Source organism: Bos grunniens, chromosome 6 (genome assembly GCF_055505025.1).
Source record: "Bos grunniens cultivar Pamir isolate PY7600 chromosome 6, Bosgru_T2T1.0, whole genome shotgun sequence".
NCBI lineage: Eukaryota > Metazoa > Chordata > Mammalia > Artiodactyla > Bovidae > Bos > Bos grunniens.
In genome coordinates this window covers 20343517-20365506 of record NC_141170.1, presented here as the reverse complement: position 1 = coordinate 20365506, position 21990 = coordinate 20343517, and the positions used below count along the sequence as shown (strand labels likewise).

General features: G+C 41.8%; 1 protein-coding gene across 9 annotated transcripts in view; it reads right to left on the bottom strand.

Moving 5' to 3' along the window:
* The window catches only part of TMEM150C (transmembrane protein 150C), a 115266-nt gene that overhangs the window by 52975 nt on the left and 40301 nt on the right, over positions 1-21990 (bottom strand). For 4 of the 9 annotated variants that reach the window (XM_086405126.1, XM_086405131.1, XM_086405125.1 and 1 more), the window contains exon 2: positions 21858-21906. The exons of the other annotated variants lie outside the window; for them this stretch is intronic. The gene's annotated coding sequence lies outside the window, so the exon portion shown is untranslated. The remainder of the gene's footprint in view (positions 1-21857; positions 21907-21990) is intronic. 9 annotated transcript variants of the gene reach the window in all.

The following is a 21990-nucleotide window of genomic DNA, read 5'->3' as shown; positions in this document are numbered from 1 at the left end:
CTGTTTCCATAGAAACACTTCTTATTAAATTACCTGATAGTTCACATTACACAGACGCCCAGTTAGGTGAAGACTCACCTGTAACACCCTCCTGAAATAAAACACCCTCACATTCATCCTGTTCTACGCAGTCAAGAGAATATGTGATTGCTCATACATTATGTTGGGCTGTGTGAATCATTCAAAAAAGTTAGATTGACTTAGAAAGGTAAAGTCTGAATCTGATTATAACCCATTCGAGCTGTTTCATTGGTGAAATCTTGGCCTCTGAAAATCTGCTCTGGGGAATTTTTCAATCCTTGGCTACTGACCTCCGTATTGTCATCATATTAAACTTTCTAGTGTGTTGTATCCTCTTAAGGGTTTAAAAAACTTTTCAGCAGCCACACACACATCAGCGATATCCATCAGAATTAGACAACTTGAGGAACGCAACGATCTGACCTCCCAGGTCTGTGATGTTGATGCAACTGTTGGTAATAGCAAATACAGGACACTCAATTTTGATGACTACTGGATTCAGTGAATATGTGAATCAAAGATTCAGTGACTCTTCAGCCTGGCTACACCAAGAGTGGTAATCAAAAGTCACCAATGTGCTCATACTCTGTGCTAAACTCCAGTACTCTTGCCTAGAAAATCCCATGGATGGAGGAGCCTGGTAGGCTTCAGTCCATGGGGTCGCTACCAGTCGGAGGCAACTGAGTGACTTCACTTTCACTTTTCACTTTCACACAATGGAGAAGGAAATGGCAACCCACTCCAGTGTTCTTGCCTGGAGAATCCCAGGGATGGTAGAGCCTGATGGGCTGCTGTCTATGGGGTCGCACAGAGTCGGACACGACTGAAGCGACTTAGCAGCAGCTGTGCTATACAAGTTGCTCACATTCTATGGCATACAAGTTGCTAGACAAGTTGCTCAGACTCTGAGCTTGCTGAGAGAAAGAACAAAGCAGGTAATTGTTAAAACCAAACACAAATGGAAACCAGACTTGAAAATTCCTTGAGGGGACAAAACCCGTTTAGTTATAAAAGCAAAGATTAATTTACCTCATTTTGCAAGATGAGTGACGCTAACTTGATCTGGGTCACTTCTTGCTTATGCCTCTGGAAACAATAAGTAAAACTAAAACTGTTGCCCTAAACTGATATGAGATCATCATGAACCAATTTCTTTCATTTAAGGAAATTCTAATATTGTCATGAAACACTGTGAAGAATAAGCAATCACTGCCTCCACACTGTATAAGCTACTTTATATTAATAACAATATACCTCGGAGCCTCATTCCAAGTCTTGGTTTGTGTGCTCGTGTCTTGCAAACTATATTTTTGTGGTGTGTACACAATAAACATGCTAATGACTGCTTCAGTGATTCATTGGTTTTACTTCTGTTTTTTTCCCGCCTGAACTTTGGACAGTTCCCTTTACCATACGTAGACCAAGTCTCTTCCCAACCGTGGTTTGACTGCTCAGTTTCTGGACAAGTACTGTTCTGTCTTTTAGGATGCGCCACTTGCCTGTGTTACTTTTCCTTTTGCTATGGTATCTGCAAAATTCTCCTTGGAAGGTTCTGCAGCACTTGGCCCTCTTAGAAAAAACAGATTGAAAAAATAGTTTTCTTTTAGAAAGAGCTCATCAGCAAATAGACAATCTATTCTTTCTTTATATAACTAATTTCTAGCATATTATTCACATTTTCAAATCAGTTATATGTCCCTTAATACCTTGAATTGTTCCTTGCCTGGTGTAAATTAAGGACAGATTCTTTAACTGAGCAACTTGAACCATTAGAATTCTCAGTATGTCTCAGTACGTCAAAGTTTCTTTGATTCTAAAAGTGATTAGTTTGCTGGGGAGAAACAGCTTGACAGAAAAAAATAGCAATTTGCCAAAGTAGTCTTTTTGGATAGAAATATCCTCACATCTCTTGTTCTAAATCTATATTTACCAAGTCACATTGCGGCTTAGAATATGGTATTCTGAATGGAGTTACAAGAAAGAATTTTCCTAAGCAAACAATTAATGCCACTTTCACTGCACTGTCCATACATTTAGAAACGTTTCCAGGTTTGAGCACTTTCTGGTGAATGATGAAGGAAACCTGCAAAGCTGAGAGCTTAGACCTTGGTCTGACGGCCCTACCTTATCCGTCTTTGCTGTTCGCCTTCTCACATGCACTGACGGAGGGGCCACGTCATGCATTTTGTACTCCTCATATCGCTGGATTTGTGGATTATATGCACATGAAAAATAGAAGGTGAATTCCCCAATAATGCCACATCCTAATCAGTTAATTGGTGGCTCTTAAACATATGTTTTCCCAGGCTCCCCACCTCCATACGTCTAAGTGTGAAGTTTTTTTACTTAATATATTGTGGGCAGCTTTATACATCAGTAGACATAGATGTCCTTCTGACCTTGTTCCCCCAAACCTACAGTCTCCACTCCTCATTAATGGTGGCTCCATCCTTTCTGATTCTCAGGCAAAATCCTCAGGGTCTCCTTCAATGGCTCAATTTCTCACCCACCCTACACTCTGTGAAGAAAGCTGAGCACCGAAGAATTGATGCTTTTGAACTGTGGTGTTGGAGAAGACTCTTGAGAGTCCCTTGGACTGCAAGGAGATCCAACCAGTCCATTCTAAAGGAGATCAGTCCTGGAGGTTCTTTGGAAGGAATGATGCTAAAGCTGAAACTCCAGTACTTTGGCCACCTCATGTGAAGAGTTGACTCATTGGAAAAGACTCATGCTGGGAGGGATTGGGGGCAGGAGGAGAAGGGGACGACAGAGGATGAGATGGCTGGATGGCATCGCTGACTCAATGGACGTGAGTCTGGGTGAACTCTGGGAGTTGGTGATGGACAGGGAAGCCTGGCATGCTGCAATTCATGGGGTCACAAAGAGTCGGACACAACTGAGCAAGTGAACTGAACTGAACTACACTCAGTGTGCCAGGAAATCCTGATCCGAAACCTAGCCACTTCTTTCCACAGTGGTCTGGTCATTTTAAAACAGATCAGATCACTGTTTAGCTCAACTCCTGCTCAGGGTAAACACGACCCCTACCTCTGAATGCTCACTCTGCTCTGACTTTGTCCATGTCTTTCTCCTGGCTCCAGACATGCCAGCCTCCAGGTGAACCGTGGATACCTTCAGCATTTCCTGCGCTACCCCCCAGAAATGGACATGATTGCCCTCTTACCCCCATAAATCTTCACCCAAATGGGACCTCCTTGGGGAGAAAGTGAAAGTGAAAAAGTACAAGTGTTGGTCACTTAGTCCTGTCTGATTCTTTGTGAGAGTAGCCTGGATTGTAGCCCGGCTCCTCTGTCCATGGGATTCTCCAGGAAAGAATACTGGAGTGGGCTGCTATTTTGTCCTCCAGGGGATCTTCCCGACCCAGGGATTGAACCTTGGTCTCCTGTATTGCTGGCAGATTTTTTACCGCCTCCCCGAAAATCCATTTTAAATTACCCTCACGCCTCACCTCCAGAATTCCCTGAATCACCTTGCTCTATTTTTCTCAACAGAACCCAGAGTGATAATTTATCTGTTTTATTAATAGACTTTCTTCTTTGGCTAAATATAAGCTCCATGAGGGTAGGTTTTTTTTTTTTTGTCTTTTTGGCCTGGGTGTTTTTTTTATAATAGTAGTATAGTTGATTTACAATGTTGTGTTAATTTCTGCAGTATAGCAAAGTGACTCAGATATATGTATGTTCTATGTACATATATGTTCTACATATACATGATATATATATATATTCTTTTTAAGATATTCTTTTCCATTATGGTTTATTCCAGGACATTGAATATAGTTTCCTGTGTTGTACAGTAAGACCTTTTACCCATTCATTCCATATGTCATAGTTTGTATCTACTAACCCCAAACATGAGGGTAGGAACTTTTATATTTTATTTCTGGCTCCATCCCCAGTGTCAAGAACAAGGCCTGGCCCATGGTGGGGTGAATACTTGGTAAAGAGTGAATGAAAGGCAGTCTGCTAGGAAATGGGAAATACAAAATTTAAAAAGGCAAAAAGCAGAAGCCTTGGCCCAAGAAATGTAAGTGTGAAAACAAATAACTACACTCTAAGGAATAACCTGATCACTGCTACACACAAGTTGAAAACAAAGATCTATACCCATACTACAGTAAAAGTGCTTCATGCTGACCATAGCGATCAAGACCATGGTGGAGAGGGAGGCATTTGAGCTGGGTCTTGATGGGGCATAGAACTGCAAGATACTGGAAGGAAAAGGAAGGTTATCAAGCAAGATAAACTGTCTAAAAAGGACAGAAAATATTTGTGGAGAAGAACATGTGAGGCAGTGGGGCTGAGGAACAGAGAGGTGGGAAGTGGGGTTCGGGAGGGTCTGCAGCCAGGCTGTGTGGGCTGGAAGGCACACTTGGGAGGGGACTACATTCTTGGGTAATGGGGAGGCAATGGTGGGTCCTCTATTAGCAATAATATGGTAAGTGAAAGCATTAGTCACTCAATCATGTCAGTCTTTGAGACCCCATGGACGGTAGCCCACCAGGCTCCTCTGTCCATGAGATTCTCCAGGCAAGAATACTGGATTGCATAGCCATTCTATTCTCTAAGGGATCTTTCTGACAGTGGTTTAGGACGATGACGTGTGCTATTTGTCCACAATATTCTCCAGAAACATATGCTTGATAACCTTCTTTTTCCTTCCAGCATCTTGCAGTTCTATGCCCCATCAAGACCCAGCTCAAATGCCTCCCTCTCTACCATGGTCTTGATCACTACAGTCAGCACGAAACACTTTTACTGTAGTATAGGTGTAGATCTTTGTTTTCAACTTGTGTGTAGCAGTGATCAGGTTATTCCGTAGAGTGTAGTTATTTGTTTTCACAGTTACATGGGAAAAAGGCTAGAAGGCCATAGGAAGGGCTGCTATTCCCATTTCTAATCACACTTCTCTGCCTTGGGAGTTGTCTGGTTAAGAATGGTGAGCTAGGGACTTCCCTGGTGGGCCAGTGGTTAAGACTTCACCTTCCAATGCCGGGGGTGCAGATTGGGTCCCTGGATGGGGAGCTGAGATCCCATATGCCTTGGGGTCAAAAACTCCAAACATAAAACAGAAGTAATATTGTAATTTTTCCAGTAGTCATGTATGGATGTGAGAGTTGGACTATAAAGAAAGCTGAGCACCAAAGAATTGATGCTTTTGAACTGGGGTGTTGGAGAAGACTCTTGAGAGTCCCTTGGACTGCAAGGAGATCCAACCAGTCCATCCTAAAGGAGATCAGTCCTGGGTGTTCATTGGAAGGACTGACGTTGAAGCTGAAACTCCAGTACTTTGGCCACCTCATGTGAAGAGCTGACTCATTTGAAAAGACCCTGATGCTGGGGAAGATTGAGGGCAGGAGGAGAAGGGGACAACAGAGGATGAGACAGTTGGATGGCATCACCAACTCAATGGACATGAGTTTGGGTAGGCTCTGGGAGTTGGTGATGGACAGGGAGGCCTGACGTGCTGCAGTTCATGGGGTCACAAAGAGTCCGACAGAACTGAGCAACTGAACTGAACTGAACTGAATATTGTAACAAATTCAAAAAAAAAAAGAATTGTGAGGCATACCCTGTCCTTGTTACCAAAGTCCATAACTGACCAAATGAAACAATGTGGAGAAATCAAACCATCAAATATTCTTGAAATAGTTCTGATATAACGGAAGTAAGCACCAACAAAACACCCCAGAATATATTCTGAAAGTTAGTGGGGGTCATAGCACATAAACTTTTACTTCCTGTTGCATTAAATGTTGGATTTACAAAGATAAAGAGGTGCCTCTAGGTTTATTTGGGGTGCAAAGAAAATCTGGCATCTTAGTGCATGAAATCAAAACGTGTACTGTCCTGAGAGGCATCAGATAGCCAACTGTAGGGTCCTGAGCATTCTCTATGATGATGACAGAGTGGCAGGAAGGACTTCCCCGGTGGTCCATGTAAGAAATAAAAAACTTAAAGTGGTTCATTTTCAAGAACAGCTAGCTCTGAGTGACAGCGTGCTGATGTAATAGCCGATAGCCATAAGGCTTACAAAACTGGAAAGTCCGGGCAAACAGAGGGAGGGAGGGGTGCCTAGGATTTTGGTGCGGGTTCATTCTATTGGCGAATTCAAAATGTAAGAAGGAGAATAGGTGCGCAGGAAAGGGGAAACAGGATGTCAGGCAGGGGGCAGCCCATAAAGAGGGAGGGAACAAACTTATGCAATGTCTGGCAAGATTGTTCACCCCATAGAATTCAGCCATTGAGGAACTAGGGGAGGGACCTGTGTGCTAGGGATAAGATGCTCTGTGGAACCACTCTGGGTGTGCCTGCCCATCAGACACCTGACCTTGCAACACCATCATTTAAGCCTGGCTTCTCGCTGCAGCTCATGTCTCCAAGTCCATTCTTTGAGTTTGGGCTGGTGAGCGTGTTTCTCACATCCAGAAGCTAAGACTCCAAGCTCCCAATGCAGGGGCCTGGGTTCAATCCCTGGTCGGGGAACTAGATCCCACATGCAGCAACTTAAGACCCTGCACACGGTAATGAAAATCGAAGATCCTGCGTACTACAGCTAAGACCGGTGCAGCCAAACAAATAAAAAAATTTTTTTAAAGAGAGGAAAGAGTGGGTAGGGTCAAAATAACCTACTTTATTAAAACACAACACCTAAAAACATGACCATAATTCAAAACTGGGTCGCAGAAACTAAGATTATCTCAGATGTACTATTTTATTCTTTGATCGTTTTTGAACAAAAACAAAATCTGTTTTTTTCTTTCTACAAAGACATTCATTGTATATTTAGGCAGATATTATCCATTTCTAAGAAGAGTGAAGTATATCTTGGGAGCCCTGCTTTTTATCCTCTGACTGAAATAACCCATTTCTTTTAAATTGCAAACAAGTTACTTGCAGCTTTCTCTAGTTTCTTCAGAAAAACATACAAGCAATTGTCTCCTTTATTCTTTCTTATTTATATACCAACCTAAAAAAAGGAGTTTGTTTTTTTTTTTTTTAAAGGAGATTTTGTTTTCATTTGCTCAACAAGTATTTACCAAGTGTCTTCCCTGGGTATATTTATGAAGAAGGCAAGGATTCTGTTATCAAGGTGTCTAGAGGAGGAGTGGGACAGCATCAGATAATTACACATGCAAATGTCATAGCTTTCATAATACAAACAAGCTCTACAAGCCCAAAGTCAGGCATGCCTAATCCCCCGGAGGAAGCTAGGGAGAGATGAATAGAGAAGGTGACATTTAAGATGGTCTGGAAGGAATTCACCAGGCAGACAAAGCTGAAAGGGAATCCTGGGCAGAGGAACAAAGCCATGGAAACAGGATTAGAAAATGAACTTGTTTTACCACCAAAGAGGATTTCGGTATGGCTGTGGTACTGGGGGAGCCGAAAGCTCTTGCACTTGTCTCTCCAAGAGAGATACGGATCAGTTCAGTTCAGTCATTCAGTTGTGTCCGACTCTGTGCAACCCTATGGACTGCAGCACAGCAGTCTTCCCTGTCCATCACCAACTCCTAGAGCTTGTGCTGGAGACACAGATATCTTGAACCAAAGCAGTAGCAGCTGGGACATTGTGAAACACACCAATTCAAGAGACTTTTTAATAAAATTTTTGGCTGTTGGGTCTTCATTGTTGTGCACAGGTTTTCTCTAGTTGCAGTACGAGGGCTCCTCGTAGAGCATGGGCTCCAGAGCATAGGCTGAGTAGCCCCACAGCATGTGAGATCTTCCCAGACCAGGGATTGAACCTATGTCCCCTGCATTGGCAGGCAAATTCTTAACCACCAGGGAAGTCTGAGAAATATTTTGAAGGTGGAAGGTGAAAGCAGAACGAATGCCTGAGGCATTTCATTCTTGGAAACAGCTGAGATGGGGTCTGCAAAATACACCTTTCAATGACTAGGAACCCTTTATTCTACTGAGGGAATTTTTGTAATTGGAATCAAATCAATTTGGGCTTAGAAAAAACGTGATTTTTTTTAAAGAAGAAAAAAGTGATTTCTTTGAAAGGATCCATAGATTTTGTTTTAAAGGAGAAGTATATAAATGAAAATACATTTTGGGGATCCAATCAATACTGAGTTAGCTTGAAACTCAACATTCAGAAAACTAAGATCATGTCATCCGGTTCTGTCACTTGATGGCAAATAGATGGGGAAACAGTGAAAGACTTTATTTTCTTGGGCTCCAAAATCACTGCAGATGGTGATTGCAGCCATGAAAGTAAAAGAAGCATGCTCCTTGGAAGAAAGGCTGTGACCAACCTAGACAGCATATTAAAAAGCAGAGACATTACTTTCCCAACAAAGGTCCATCTAGTCAAAGCTATGGTTTTTCCAGTAGTCATGTATGGATGTGAGAGTTGAACTATAAAGAAAGCTGAATGCTGAAGAATTGATGCTTTTGAACTGGGGTGTTGGAGATGACTCTTGAGAGTCCCTTGGACTGCAAGGAGATCCAACCGGTCAATCCTAAAGGAAATCAGTCCTGAATATTCATTGGAAGGACTGATGCTAAAGCTGAAAACGCCAATACTTTGGCCACCTGATGCAAAGAACTGATTCACTGGAAAAGACCCTGATGCTGGGAAAGATTGAAGGCAGGAGGAGAAGGGGATGACAGAGGATGAGATGGTTGGATGGCATCACTGACTCGATGGACATGAGTTTGAGCAAAGTCTGGAAGTTGCTGATGGACAGGGAAGCCTGGCGTGCTGCAGTCCATGGCGTCGCAGAGAGTTGGACACAACTGAGTGACTGAATTGAATTGAACTGAATTAATACTGAAACTAAGTAATAAAGCCAGAAGGGACTGTATTATTTCAAATTCCAGTGCAGTGATTTTTCTCCAGTTAAAATGGTCACAAACCAGGAAATCTAATTAAAGATGGTGAGGGAGGCGGTGGTGGTGGAGGGAGCGGATGAGACTGCAGATTTGCAGGAGATAAAGATTTATGAAAACTCAATGATAATCAAGTAAAGAAAGAGGTTAGGATAGCTCTTTAATTAAAGGATAACATTTTGTTTGTTGTTTTTAATTGTTTAACAAAGATAAAGAAATATGCAGGTCTTTCTCTCAGGCAGAAAAAGGCTTAACAGCTTCTAATTATGGTTGTAAATTGAAACCCACGGCTGTGGGCGGACATCAGTCTATTTCTCCATGGCTCCACAGAACAAGTCTCTACACTCTGCTTCAGGGAAGACCTACAATTGCTTTATTTTTGTTTAATTTTTAGTTTTTTTATTTCTTAATTGGAGTGTAGTTGCTTTACAATGTTATGTTAGTTTCTGCTGTACAGCAAAGTGAATCGGCCACACATATACATATACACCCTCTTCCTTGGATTTCCTTCCCATTCAGGCTGCCACAGAGCATTGCCCTTCAATAGCTTTAACCTCATCTCATTCCCTTCTGCTAGCACCTGAGGGTGGGCCAAGTGACCAACTCTGGGAAGTGTGCACATGGACACGTAGGTCGTGAACAGGCCCGGAGGCTGGGGCTCTAGCTGTATTAACTGCTGCGCTTTGGGCTCTCAAACCATCCTTGCCCAAGGCTTTGTAGAGCAGGTAGTAGAGAAAAGTTGCAAAGCCCATGACTTAGGCAAAGGAAAGAGAAGATTTACAGGAAAGCAGAGGGATGAATTTTGGGATTGAGCTGAAGAGACAAAGGCAACAATATTTGAATTCAAAGGAAAGATAAAAATAACAAGAGCAAATTTCTTCTGATAACAACGATCTTGTCTGCTGAGATCAAAGGTATCACTGAATCTTTGGAACCAGCCTGCCTGGAAAGTATTTCTTAGAAAAACAATAGCAGTATTGGTAATAACAGCACCAACAATGACAATGAGATACCGGCAGCAGTTAACATACTTATGTGCCTAATATTCTGCCAACCAAGTACTCGACATGCATTCTCTTATTAAGTCCTCACAACAGCTCTGTGAGGTAGAGACCATTATTAGTGCCAATTTACAAATGAGAATACAAAGGCTTACAAAAGTATAATATCTTGCTTCAAGTCACAGGGCTATTAAGTGGGGAGTCTAAGCTCTCACCCACTATATTCTACTGAACTCTATTATCCTTTATTACAGTCACTAGTATTAAAAAACCTCACTAAACTATAATGCATAAAGGATATTCTAATGAGTTAAATTTAGATGGCTTTGTTTTAACTTTAACTGATAATCCTTCTAAAATCTGTTCTTCCTCAGTAAAGATAATGTCCTCAGCATAATCATGCCTTTCACTGGTGACTGAGGATCTTGTGTTGAGAATCATGATTTGTCTCCCCTGGGATGTCTTCATCTTCCCCTGTGTAATTCTTATCCATCTTTCTGGGACCAGTTCCACTGCCAGCCAATCTAAGCAGGGTTTTCCTTTATAACCCAGCTCACAGTGTGGTTTTTCTTACAAAATATTGCCTATATTGCAGAGCTTTCAGTTCAGAGAGTAAATCTCAGATATTTCAGAATCATGCAGAGTACATCATGTGAAAGGCTGGGCAGGATGAATCACAAGCTGGAATCAAGATTGCTGGGAGGAATATCAGTAACCTCAGATTTGCAGATGACACCACATTTATGGCAGAAAGCGAAGAGGAACTAAAGAGCCTCTTGATGAATGTGAAAGAGAAGAGTGAAAAAGTTGGCTTAAAACTCAACATTCAGAAAACTAAGACCATGGCATATGGTCCCATCACTTCAAGGCAAATAGATAGGGAAATAATGGAAACAGCGACAGACTTTATTTTTCCTGGGCTCCAAAATCACTGTGGACAGTGACTGCAGCCATGAAATTAAAAGACGCTTGCTCCTTGGAAGAAAAGCTATGACCAACCTAGACAGCATATTAAAAAGCATAGACATCACCTTGCCAACAATGGTCTGTATAGTCAAAGCTATGGTTTTTCCAGTAGTCATGTATGGATGTGAGAGTTGGACCATAAAGAAGGCTGAGCACTGAAGAATTGATGCTTTCAAACTGTGGTGTTGTAGAAGACTCTTGAGAGTATCAAACCAGTGAATCCTAAAGGAAATTGGTCCTGAATATTCATTGGAAGGACTGATGCTGAAGCTGAAGCTCCAGTACTTGGGCCACCTGATGCAAAGAGATGACTCACTGGAAAAGACTCTGATGCTGGGAAAAATAGAGGGCAGGAGGAGAAGGAGGTGACAGAGGATGAGATGGTTGGATGGCATCACCGACTCGATGGACATGAGTTTGAGCAAGCTCTGGGAGATGGTGAAAGACAGGGAAGCCTGGCATGCTGCAGTCCACAGGGTCAGCAAAGAGTCAGACACGATTTAGCAACTGAACAATAACAATTTCAGAATCAGACTCATGGATATTGTGGTGACTTTATAAGGTGTCAGCTTGTTAGCCTAAACTAAGTTTTCCCGAATTTCTTCCTGGTCTGTTCTTGGTGAGAATGGGGCACAAGGCAAATTTTCACATGAGATTTGGAGGCGAAAGTGAAGCAGCAGCCATTTAAAAAAAGTTTATTTTGGAGTACTTTTAGAAGCACAGAGGCATTTTATTTTCACTCTCGGAAGGTCAGGGCAGGTGTTTCGTTTTTTTATTTTTGGCCCCGCTGCGTGGCATACAGGATCTTAGTTCCATGCTAGGAGGTGCTGGACCACCAGGGCAGTCCCTGAGGCAGGTGCTCTTACAGCTCCCACTTGAGGTTGTTTATCTGCTGGCCTTCTCTTCAGTGAGGGGCATCCACTGGCTAAAGCTGCCCCCCTTTCCCGGATTCTCCTTTAGCGCCTCCAACTGCTGGGTTGGGAGTGTGTTTAGCTCCATGGCAGCGGCACTTGCTACACACGTGGGACATCCATATCATCAAGGTTTGAGGCAGAACTGTCCCGTTCCAGTCTGTCCTTGGGTTCAAGTTCATGCTTATGAGTTCCACCGTGCACTTGAGGGGTCTGGTTTTCCTTCACTTTCCCCACACACTCCCTTTACAGCTCTCTCTCCCTTCCCAAATGTTGGCCCAAATGGACTCAAGTTCCAGCATGCAAGTAAAGACAGTTAGTTTAATTAGCTTATACTCATATGAGCTCAAATCCCTGTAACAATTATCCAAACACACATACACACTCACACACACACACCCCTATATATCTCTATTTGTGGTTCTGCTCTCTTCGAACTCCACCTGATAGATATGAACAGGTTGAACCTTTGAATCCAATGAGAACATTGCTTTTAAACAGTAAGATCTCACTGTAATGATTTATTCATACCCAGAAGCCAGGTTCAAGGCAAGGAGGGAAGAAAAAGAATGGGTAAGAAGGGAGGGACAGGATGTCATGCAGGGCAGAATGAATAAAAGTAATTTGTGATCAAGTAACATGTCTACTTCATACCAGGCACCATGCCTAGTGCTCGAAATATGAAGATCAATAATAACCCTGGACTTTATCATCTGTTGGAGAGGAAGGATTCTTAAAAAGCTAACTAAAATAGAATAAGTGCTATATAATTGGCATGGATAAAGTACTATGGGAAAACAGAGGAGGAAGTCATTAATTTTGTCTAAGAGGATTAGGGAGGGCTCTGCAGATGAGGTAACACTGATGCTGGGCCATGAAGGATGAATAGGGAATTCACTAGGTCAGGGATTTTCAAACCTTAGCAGGCCTCAGAATCTCCTGGAGAGCTTATTTTTAAAAAAATATATTTAATTTACTTATTTATTGGCTGCGTTGGGTCTTGGATGCAGCATGCAGGATCTTTAGTTGCGGCATGTGGGATCTAGTTCCCTGACCAGGAATTGAACCCAGGCCTCCTGCATTGGGAACACAGAGTCTTAGCCACTGGACCACCAGGGAAGTCCCTGGAGATCTTATCCAAACACAAAACATAGATTTTCGGACCTCACCTCTGAGTGTCTGATTCAGTAGGCCTGGTGTGGGGCCTAAGAATCTGTATTTCTAACAAGCTCCCAGGTAACGCTGGCCGGGAGACTAGATGCTAAAAACCATGGCTCTAGTGTGGAAAAGTGGGTGGGATGGTGAGCAGCCCCAACACAGCTGGGGCAAGGCGGGAGAGGCATAAAAATTCATTGACAATTTTTTCCTTCCCAAGACCCTCCTTTTGTTCTCCCATTTCTCTTACTATTTCTACTGTCTTTGCCCTCTCGGCCCATTATCTTGGGCAAGTCAAGTTTTATGGTGTCTCTGAGGGATGAAAGCAGAGTTGTTAAGAAGGCAGGAGATGACACAGGCCTGGCGTTCAGGAAAGCAGGCAGTCTGGACATACTGATGTGGGAGTTAAGCCTCCTGGTGATGGGGGAGCCATGAAAGTGCAGGGGAGAGATCACTCCAGGAGAGTGTGGATGAGGGCAGGGGATGAGCGAGCGGGGAGGGAGCGGGAAGAGGGCAGAGCAGAGGGAGAGCTCAGCAGGGCCAAAGACAGAGGACCCCGGCACATCAGGAGGCGAGGACAAAGGGGATACTGCAGAGGCGAGTGAGTGTGAGTCATCAGCCAGACAAGAGGACAAGGGAGAGTTTGTTGCAGAAGCCAGGGAAAGGGTTTTTGTTGTTGTTGTTTTATTGGAGTATAATTGCTTTACAATGTTGTGTTAGTTTCTGGTGTACAAAGTGAATCAGACAAGAGTAGCTGAAGGAAAATCAAAATGCCCGAGGAAACGAAAAAGTATGATAATATGGACAAGCTGCGTTTAAGAGGCCTTTGGGACATTCAGAAAAGAAATACACAGCTCAGAACTGAGGGTGATGTTAAAGACAAAAGGTTTGGGAGTCCGTTCCACAGAGGTTCAAGTCAAGATTCAAAGTTCAAGCCAAGGCAGCCATTGCAGTAATTCAGACGGCGTAGGATGAGAAGAGTCGACAGAAAATTAACTGGTCTATCAAAAAGAAATGAAATTTTTAATTTGAGGATTAAAATCCAGGAACAGCATCTCAGAAAGCTCCCATAACTGTTCCACCCCTTACAAGTCACATAACAAACACAGTTATGGAAGTTTTCTGAGACAGAAGGCTGAACATTAATGACATATCAACAGTTTGCACAATCCAGATCTAAGCATCATTGTGGTCTCTTACAAGTTCAAGAAGGAATGTTATTTTTTAAGGAGTTGTCTTGTTGATGCTGGGAAAAGGTTCCTGTTTATGGTTGAATAGGTATTTCTGCCAATGGGGGAGGTTTGGTCCTTGTATAATGCAGATATAAAAGGTATGGTAGGGGAAACAGAGGAGGCCAAAAGGCGGACAAAATGTTTCATGTTTAAATTTTTCTTGTCTTGCTATAAAATATGAATTTTATTTTATGGAAATAAAGGTTGCAGAACACTCATGTTTAGAGGCAAGGGAGGAAGGGAAGGTTGCTCAGTGGGTAAAGAATCTGCCTTCAATGCAGGAGATGCATGAGACATGAGTTGGATCCATGGGTGGGGAAAATTCCCTGGAGGAGGGCATGGAAACCCAGCCCAGTATTCTTGCCTGGAGAATTCCATGGACAGAGGTGCTTGGCAGGCTACAGTCCACAGTTGAAAAGAGTCAGACACGACTGAAGCAACTTAGCACACACACAGAGAAAGAGAGGCTGAGAAAACAGTCACGGAGGCTGAGCAAAAGGAAGAAAGAATATATTGCTAGAAAAGATGGGCAACAACATCAAATGTTTTGAGAGCTCAGCAAAGACAAGAAACAAGATGAGATTATTGGATCTGACGGTTCAGAAATCATTGATGACACTGGCATGAATGGTATTCAGAGTATGGCTCAGAAGCTAGAGTACAATTCGGTTGAGAAAGGAGTGGGGTGGGGAGTACTGTTTCAAGAGGTTTGGCTCTAAGTAGACAGATGGAGCAATAGTTCCAAGAAAAGCCAGAATCAAAGATTTTTTGGGATGGGAACTATGGCAAGATCAGCACAATGGATTATATAAGCTGAGAATAAGAAGCCAGTGGAGAACATAAAAGAGGAGTATAATTAAGACAGTGAGATAACATGCTTGCTTCTTAAGTCAGAAAAATTTTAATAAAAATGACAAGAATTAGTGCTGGTGATAATGCATACTGGCATAATCTTTATGAATTTCTCAAATATTGTATGTAGGAAGATGCAGGTCAAGTTATACTCAGGAATAAATGGGTGACCTTAAATATTTTCATTATAATAACAAACTGGAGAAAGAATAAAAGAAGCAGTCTCTTCATGAATTTAGAGGAAAAAAGACAAATATAAGGAAACTAAGAGGGAGAATTATAATAAAACTAAGAGCAACAATCAATGCATTATAAAAAAGAGCAAATTAGCACAAAGAAAAATCCAAGAGCTGATTCTTAAACCACCACTACTTCCCCCGCAGAAAATTAAATAAATCAAATATCTTAAGAATAAAAATATGCAAAATACTGCTAGAAAATGTCTACAATATGTATTTACATTGGCTGGTGTTATAAGAGTATCACTTCCCACCAGGCTCTACATCCTGTAGCTCTATTAAGCAGTTCAGGCTCTGTCCTCCAACACATCCTGAAAGGAATTCAGGGCAGAGATCAGCTCATTCTGTGTTCGGAGGGAAACTGGCAGAACAGGCCTTCGGAGAGTTGGATATGTTCAGAAGAAAATTTTATGAACCCAAATTCTTTCACCTTCTCACACGTAGAAAAGCACTAAAATCATTAATGGTGACATCTGCTCCCTGTGACTAGCAGGAAGCCTTCGCCAAAATGTGTGCTTGACTGCACATACCCCCTTTTGCCAAAGTCATATATATACTGACCTCACGCCACCCCCACCTCTCCAGAGCAGGTCCTTGGACCTATTAAAGAGGCTGTCAGCCCCAAATAAAACTGAAGTCATAGCTCTCATGTTGTGCGTCTCTTTTCCCACTCTACACTGTGTATATATGTGTGTCTATAGTTTTATACACACACACCATATACAAAACAAATAGTAGTTACTTGTTGGGAGGAGTGGGAATTAGGCAGATAGAGGACATAGATGAGAGGGCTTCCCAGGTGGCACTAGTGGTAAAGAACCTGCCTGCCAATGCAGGAGACGTAGGAGATTCGGGTTCGATCCTTGGGTCAGGAAGATCCCCTGGAGAAGGAAATGGCAACCAACTCCAGTATTCTTGTCTGGAGAATTTTATGGAGAGGGGACCCTGGCAGGTTACAGTCCATAGAGTCGCACAGAGTAGGACATGACTGAAGTGACTTAGCACCCATGCATAAACGTTTAGGAAAGATATACTTCACTATATAACTTCATAATTTTTGATACTTGAATCACAGGACTTCAAAAATAATTTAAAAGAAAATTCTAGAAGATAGAGAAGAAAATACTGTAAGCAATTGAATACTAATACATTCGAAAATCTCAATGAAATGGACTATATTCTGGAAATACATGAATTTCTAAAACTGAATCTAAATGTAGGCAATCCAAATGGATCAAATTTAGAAAGAAATTGACACTGGATAGAAATTTAAACTTTTGTTGAATAAATGCATTTCTTTAGCTTTACTAATGGGTCACTTCTGTAGGAAAAAAGTTGTGCTCAGTGGAAACCTGTATCATCTAGAGGACGGCCTTCCAGGTTATCTGATTCTATGAAAGCTATTTTATAATTGTAAATTATAGGTAATTAAGAGTAACACAAAACAATTCTTATCAACAGACATGCATGTTCTGTTGTGTCTGGAAGAAGCTCAACTGATTCCCCTCTTATCTGTGAAAAAACACTTTGTGTTTTCATTTGTACATTTATACATTCATTTCAATATTGAATATTCATTCAATATTCAATACATTTATTTCAATATTCAGTATTGATCTGTAAATGTGTCCATTTGAAAAAGTTCACTTTGAACTGGTTATAGCATCTGCCCAGCTCCCTCACTGACTACTGAATATGAGTGAGTGAGTGACTGAAGTCGCTCAGTTGTGTCCAACTCTTTGAGACCCCATGGACTGTAGCCCACCAGGCTCCTCTGTCCATGGAATTTTCCAGACAAGAATACTGGAGTGAGTTGCCATTTCCTTCTCCAGGGGATCTTCCTGACTCAGGGATCAAACCCATGTCTCCTGCATTGCAGGCAGATGCTTTACCATCTGAGCCACCATGGAAGCCCCCTTTATAACAAGGCAGGAATATAATAAAATAACACATGTTCATTTTTCTATCTGTGTGAGTCAAAATTTTCCTTTTTTTCTGAATATTATCCCTTTAACAGTTGCAAAATTTTAAGAAAAAGCCAATTTTAAAGCTGAATATATTATATCAGAACATGAAAAATATGAGAAACTACTCAAAGTTTTTTGAAAATTGGGTATTTTTGATACCAAAAACATTATCTCCAAGAAAAACTATAGACCAATTTCATTTCTGAATAAAAACAAAAGGTATCAACTCTCAGTTTTGAATTGATGAAATTTTATAATTCTTTACAAAAAATTATAAATTCTTCATTTTTCCACATATCTACAGTTTATGCCCTTATACAAGAAAAAAAGGAAAAAAAGAAAAGACAATAATCATTTCTGTCCCTGGACCTTGTGTGTGAGTCTCCTGAGTGGACCAGAAAGATCTCTTTGGCTCCATCTTCCCAATCCACAGATTGACCATTAGGGAACCACCCCAAAACATGCCAGTAAGTATTCTGATAATCTTCTCAAATGACCACAGTTTAAGAAGTATTTAGCTAAATTTACAAAAACAAAGGAGACTCCAAGTCCAAAGCACACTTAGTTTCTCAATGAATCAGGAAACCACAGAAATGTTTTCTGATCAATTAGATGGTACAGTGGTAAAGAATCCACTTGCCAATGCAGGAGACGCAGACTTGATCCTTGGATCGGGGAGATCCCTTGGAGAAGGCCAGGGCAACCCACTCCAGTATTCTTGCCTGGGAAACTCCACGGACAGAGGAGCCTGGCGGGGTTGCAACCTCCACGGGGTTGCAAACAGTTGGACACGACTGAGCATACACACAAACACACACAAAGAATGTGAATCAGGAAAAAGGTTTATCAACACAGGTTTTAGCATCAACAAATCTGGTTTGTGTTAGAAGAGGTTACCACCTAGAACTTTCCCTTTGAATTTGGCTCCATATTCAAAACTGAAGTTGGTGCCTTGCTCCAACCTCCCTTTTTTTTTTAACCCCCACCCCTTTTATTTTATTTACTTTTTACTGAAATCTGCTTTTAAACCTTGGTCTTGACAACTGTAGTTGTGCCAGGCAATGAAAATTCTCACTGTTGGAGAGATTGCTTTTGTAAGGAATAAAATTCAGAGTGCAAGAAAAGAATAAGCTACAATTAGATATGAATTATTTCGGAAGAGTGGGGATGCCTTAGGAATTATATTAACATACTTTTTCTTTAAAAAAAAAAGAGAAAATAATATTATCACTTAAATAGACACTAAAAAGGCACTGTGTGAGATTTGAGGGGATCAGGATATGCCACCCCCAAATCTACCCCTTTGACATAGAACTATTGTGAAGGTTTTGGAGTTCCTTCATCTGCCTAAGGGATTTCCCAAAGAACTCGATTGTCCTAAATCCTCTCAGAAGCAACTGTAATCTTCTTTATGCACAGTAGAAAAGTCAGGCATTGTCACACCGTCTGCTCTCCCAAGGAAGGGCTGATTCAGCCAGAGTCATTTGCTTTTCCCTAAGTTCCCCTTCTCCCCTCCCCTTGGAAGTTAGGTATATATTCCAAATTCTTCTTTTTTTAAGTTGAGGTGTAATTGACATACAACAAAATGCTTTTGTTCAGTTGCTAAGTTGCATCTGATTCCCATGGACTGCAGCATGCCAGGATCCCCTGTCCTTTACTATCTTCTGCAGTTTGCTCAGATTCATGTCCATTGAGTGACGCTATCTAACCATCTCATCCTCTGCCAGCCCCTTTCTCCTTTTGCCTTCAATCTTTCCCAGCATCAGGGTCTTTTCCAATGAGTCGGCTTGTCACATCAAGTGGCCAAAGTATTGGAGCTTCACTTCAGCATCAGTCCTTCCAATGAATACTCAGGGTTGATTTTCTTCAGGATTAACTGATTGGATCTCCCTGCCATCCAAGGGACCATCAACAGTCTTCTCCAGCACCACCGTTCAAAAGTATAAATTCTCTGGTGCTTAGCCTTCTTTATGGTCCAGCTCTCACATTTGTACATGACTACTGGAAAAACCATAGCTTTGACCATGCAGACCTTTGTCAGCAAAATGATGTCTCTGCTTCTTAATATGGTATCTAAGTTTGTCACAGCTTTTCTTCCAAGAAGCAAGTGTCTTAATTTCATGGCTGCAGTCACCATCTGCAGTAATTTCTGAGCCCCCCAAAATAAAATCTGTCACTGTTTCCATTGTTTCCCCATCTACTTGCCATGAAGTGATGGGAATGGGTGCCATGATCTTCGTTTTTTGAAAGTTGTGTTTTAAGCCAGCTTTTTCACTCTCCTCTTTCACATTCAAGAGGCTCATTAGTTCTTCTTGGCTTTCTGCCATAAGGGTGGTGTCATCTGCATATCTGAGGTTATTGATATTTCTCCAGGCAATCTTAATTTCAGCTTGTGCTTCATCCAGCCTGGCATTTCACATGATGTACTCTGCATATAAGTTAAATAAGCAAGGTGACACTATACAACCTTCCCAATTTGGAACCAGTCCATTGTTCGATGTCCGTTTCTAACTGTTGCTTCTTGACCCACATACAGGTTTCTCAGGAGACTGGTAAGGTGGTCTGGTATTCCTTACCTCTACGAATTTTCCACAGTTTGTTGTAATCCACACAGTCAATGAAGCAGAAGTTTTTCTGGAACTCCCTTGCTTTGTCCATGATCCAACAAATGTTGGCAATTTGATCTCAGGTTCCTCTGCCTCTTTGAAATCCAGCTTGTACATCTGGAAGCTCTTAGTTCAAGTACTGCTAGCTTGAAGGATTTTGAGCATAACCTTACTAGCATGTGAAATGAGCATAACTGTATGGTAGTTTGAATGTTCTTTGGCATTGCCCTTCTTTGGGATTGGAATGAAAACTGACCTCTTCCAGTCCCATGGCCACTGCTGAATTTTCCAAACTTCCTGACATATTGAGTACAGCACTTTAATAGCATCATCTTTGGAAATAGCTCAGCTGGAATTCCATCACCTCTACTAGCTTTGTTCATATTAATGCTTTCTTACGCTTCCCTGGTGGCTCAGACAGTAAAGAATCTGGATGCCAATGCAGAGGACACAGGTTCAATCCCTGTGATGGGAAGATCCCCTGGAAAGGGGGATGGTTACCCACGAGCAACTAAGCAGAGCAGCACGAATGTCTCCTAAGGCCACTTGACTTCACACTCCAGGATGTCTGGCTCATTGGTCCCTAGATCCTAACCACCCTTGTGAGTTATTCATCTCTGCTCACTCCCATGTGTAAGCAGGATGCACACGCTAATAAGCTTGTTGGTTTTCTCTTGTTCATTTGCCTTTTGTCAGTCCCATTTATCAGGCCTCAGCTGGAACCTAGCAGGATAGAAGGAAAAAGAATTTTTCCTTCCCACAGATTCTACACCCATTTCTTCATTTTTTTAAAAGGCAGCTTTAAGAAGAGTAGGAATAGAAGGCTATTTCCTTATCATGATTTTGTAAAGGTCCATAGAACAGCAACCTGGTGGCTCAGATGGTAAAGAGTCTGCCTGCAGTGCAGGAGACCCAGGGATCGACCCAGGTTCGATCCCTGGGTCAGGAAGATCTCCTGGAGAAGGAAATAGCAACCCACTCCAGTATTCTAGCCTGGAGAATGCCATGGACAGAGGAGCCTGGCAGGCTAAACCCCATGGGGTCGAAAAGAGTTGGACATGACTGAGCGGCTAACACACAGAAGAGCAATGGCCAAAACCATTCTTAACCATTAAACCATAGTAGAGACATTCCCTTTAAAATCAGGAATAAATTAAGGGTGAATCCTATGAGTGTTCGGCTTCCCTTGTAGCTCAGTTGGTAAGAATCTGTCTGCAACAGGAGATCTGGGTTCAATTCCTGGGTCAGGAATATCCCCTGGCGAAAGAAATGGCAACCCACTCCAGTTGGACATGACTTTGTGACTAAACCGCCACCTGTGAGTGTTCATTCAGCATTGTTCTAGAAACTCTAGACAATGCAGTGACACATAAACTAGATATAATAGTTTATGCTAAATTTAACGTAAAGAAGGAAGAAAAAATCAAGTGTTCCCAGGTGCTGGGCTGGTTTACCGATCTCACTCTCCCCTTGTCCTTATAAAAGATTTAACTGAAAAACTATTAGGCTTAACAAGAGGACTCAGCAAGGTGGCTGGATAAAAAACAAACATCTAAGAAATCAACAGCTTTCCTGTGTACTAGCAATAACAATTACAAGATATAATAGGAAAAAAAACCCCACTCATAATGAGCAAGATGTAACATATGGAGCGAAAACTTGACTAAAAGATAAAAAGAAGACCCAAATAAAGGGAGAGACAGTAAAAAGTTGTCAATTTTGTGCAAATTACTCCCAGCAGTGTATCTTTAACTGGGGTCTAGGGATTACTGCTTTACAATCCCTCAGATGCTTATTAAAATTCAGATTCCTGGGCTGAGCCCAGACTTAGAAAAACAAGAGGAGTAGGTTTTCAAGAAAATTATCTTCTTACCAAGCCCCAAGTGATTCTGTTAAGTCACTTCAGTCGTATCCGACTCTGTGCGACCCCATAGACGGCAGCCCACCAGGCTCCTCGTCCCTGGGATTTTCCAGGCAAGAGTACTGGAGTGGGTTGCCATTGCCTTCTCCGCGAAGTGATTCTAATACATATTAAAGTTTACCAACCACAGTTTTATGCAGGTTTCATAAAACTTCAAGAAGATTCCAACTTCATCTGAAATGAGACAAGAAGGGGACGCCCTGACATGTTACAGTGTATTACAAACTTAAAAATACATATAAAAGCATAAAAAACTTC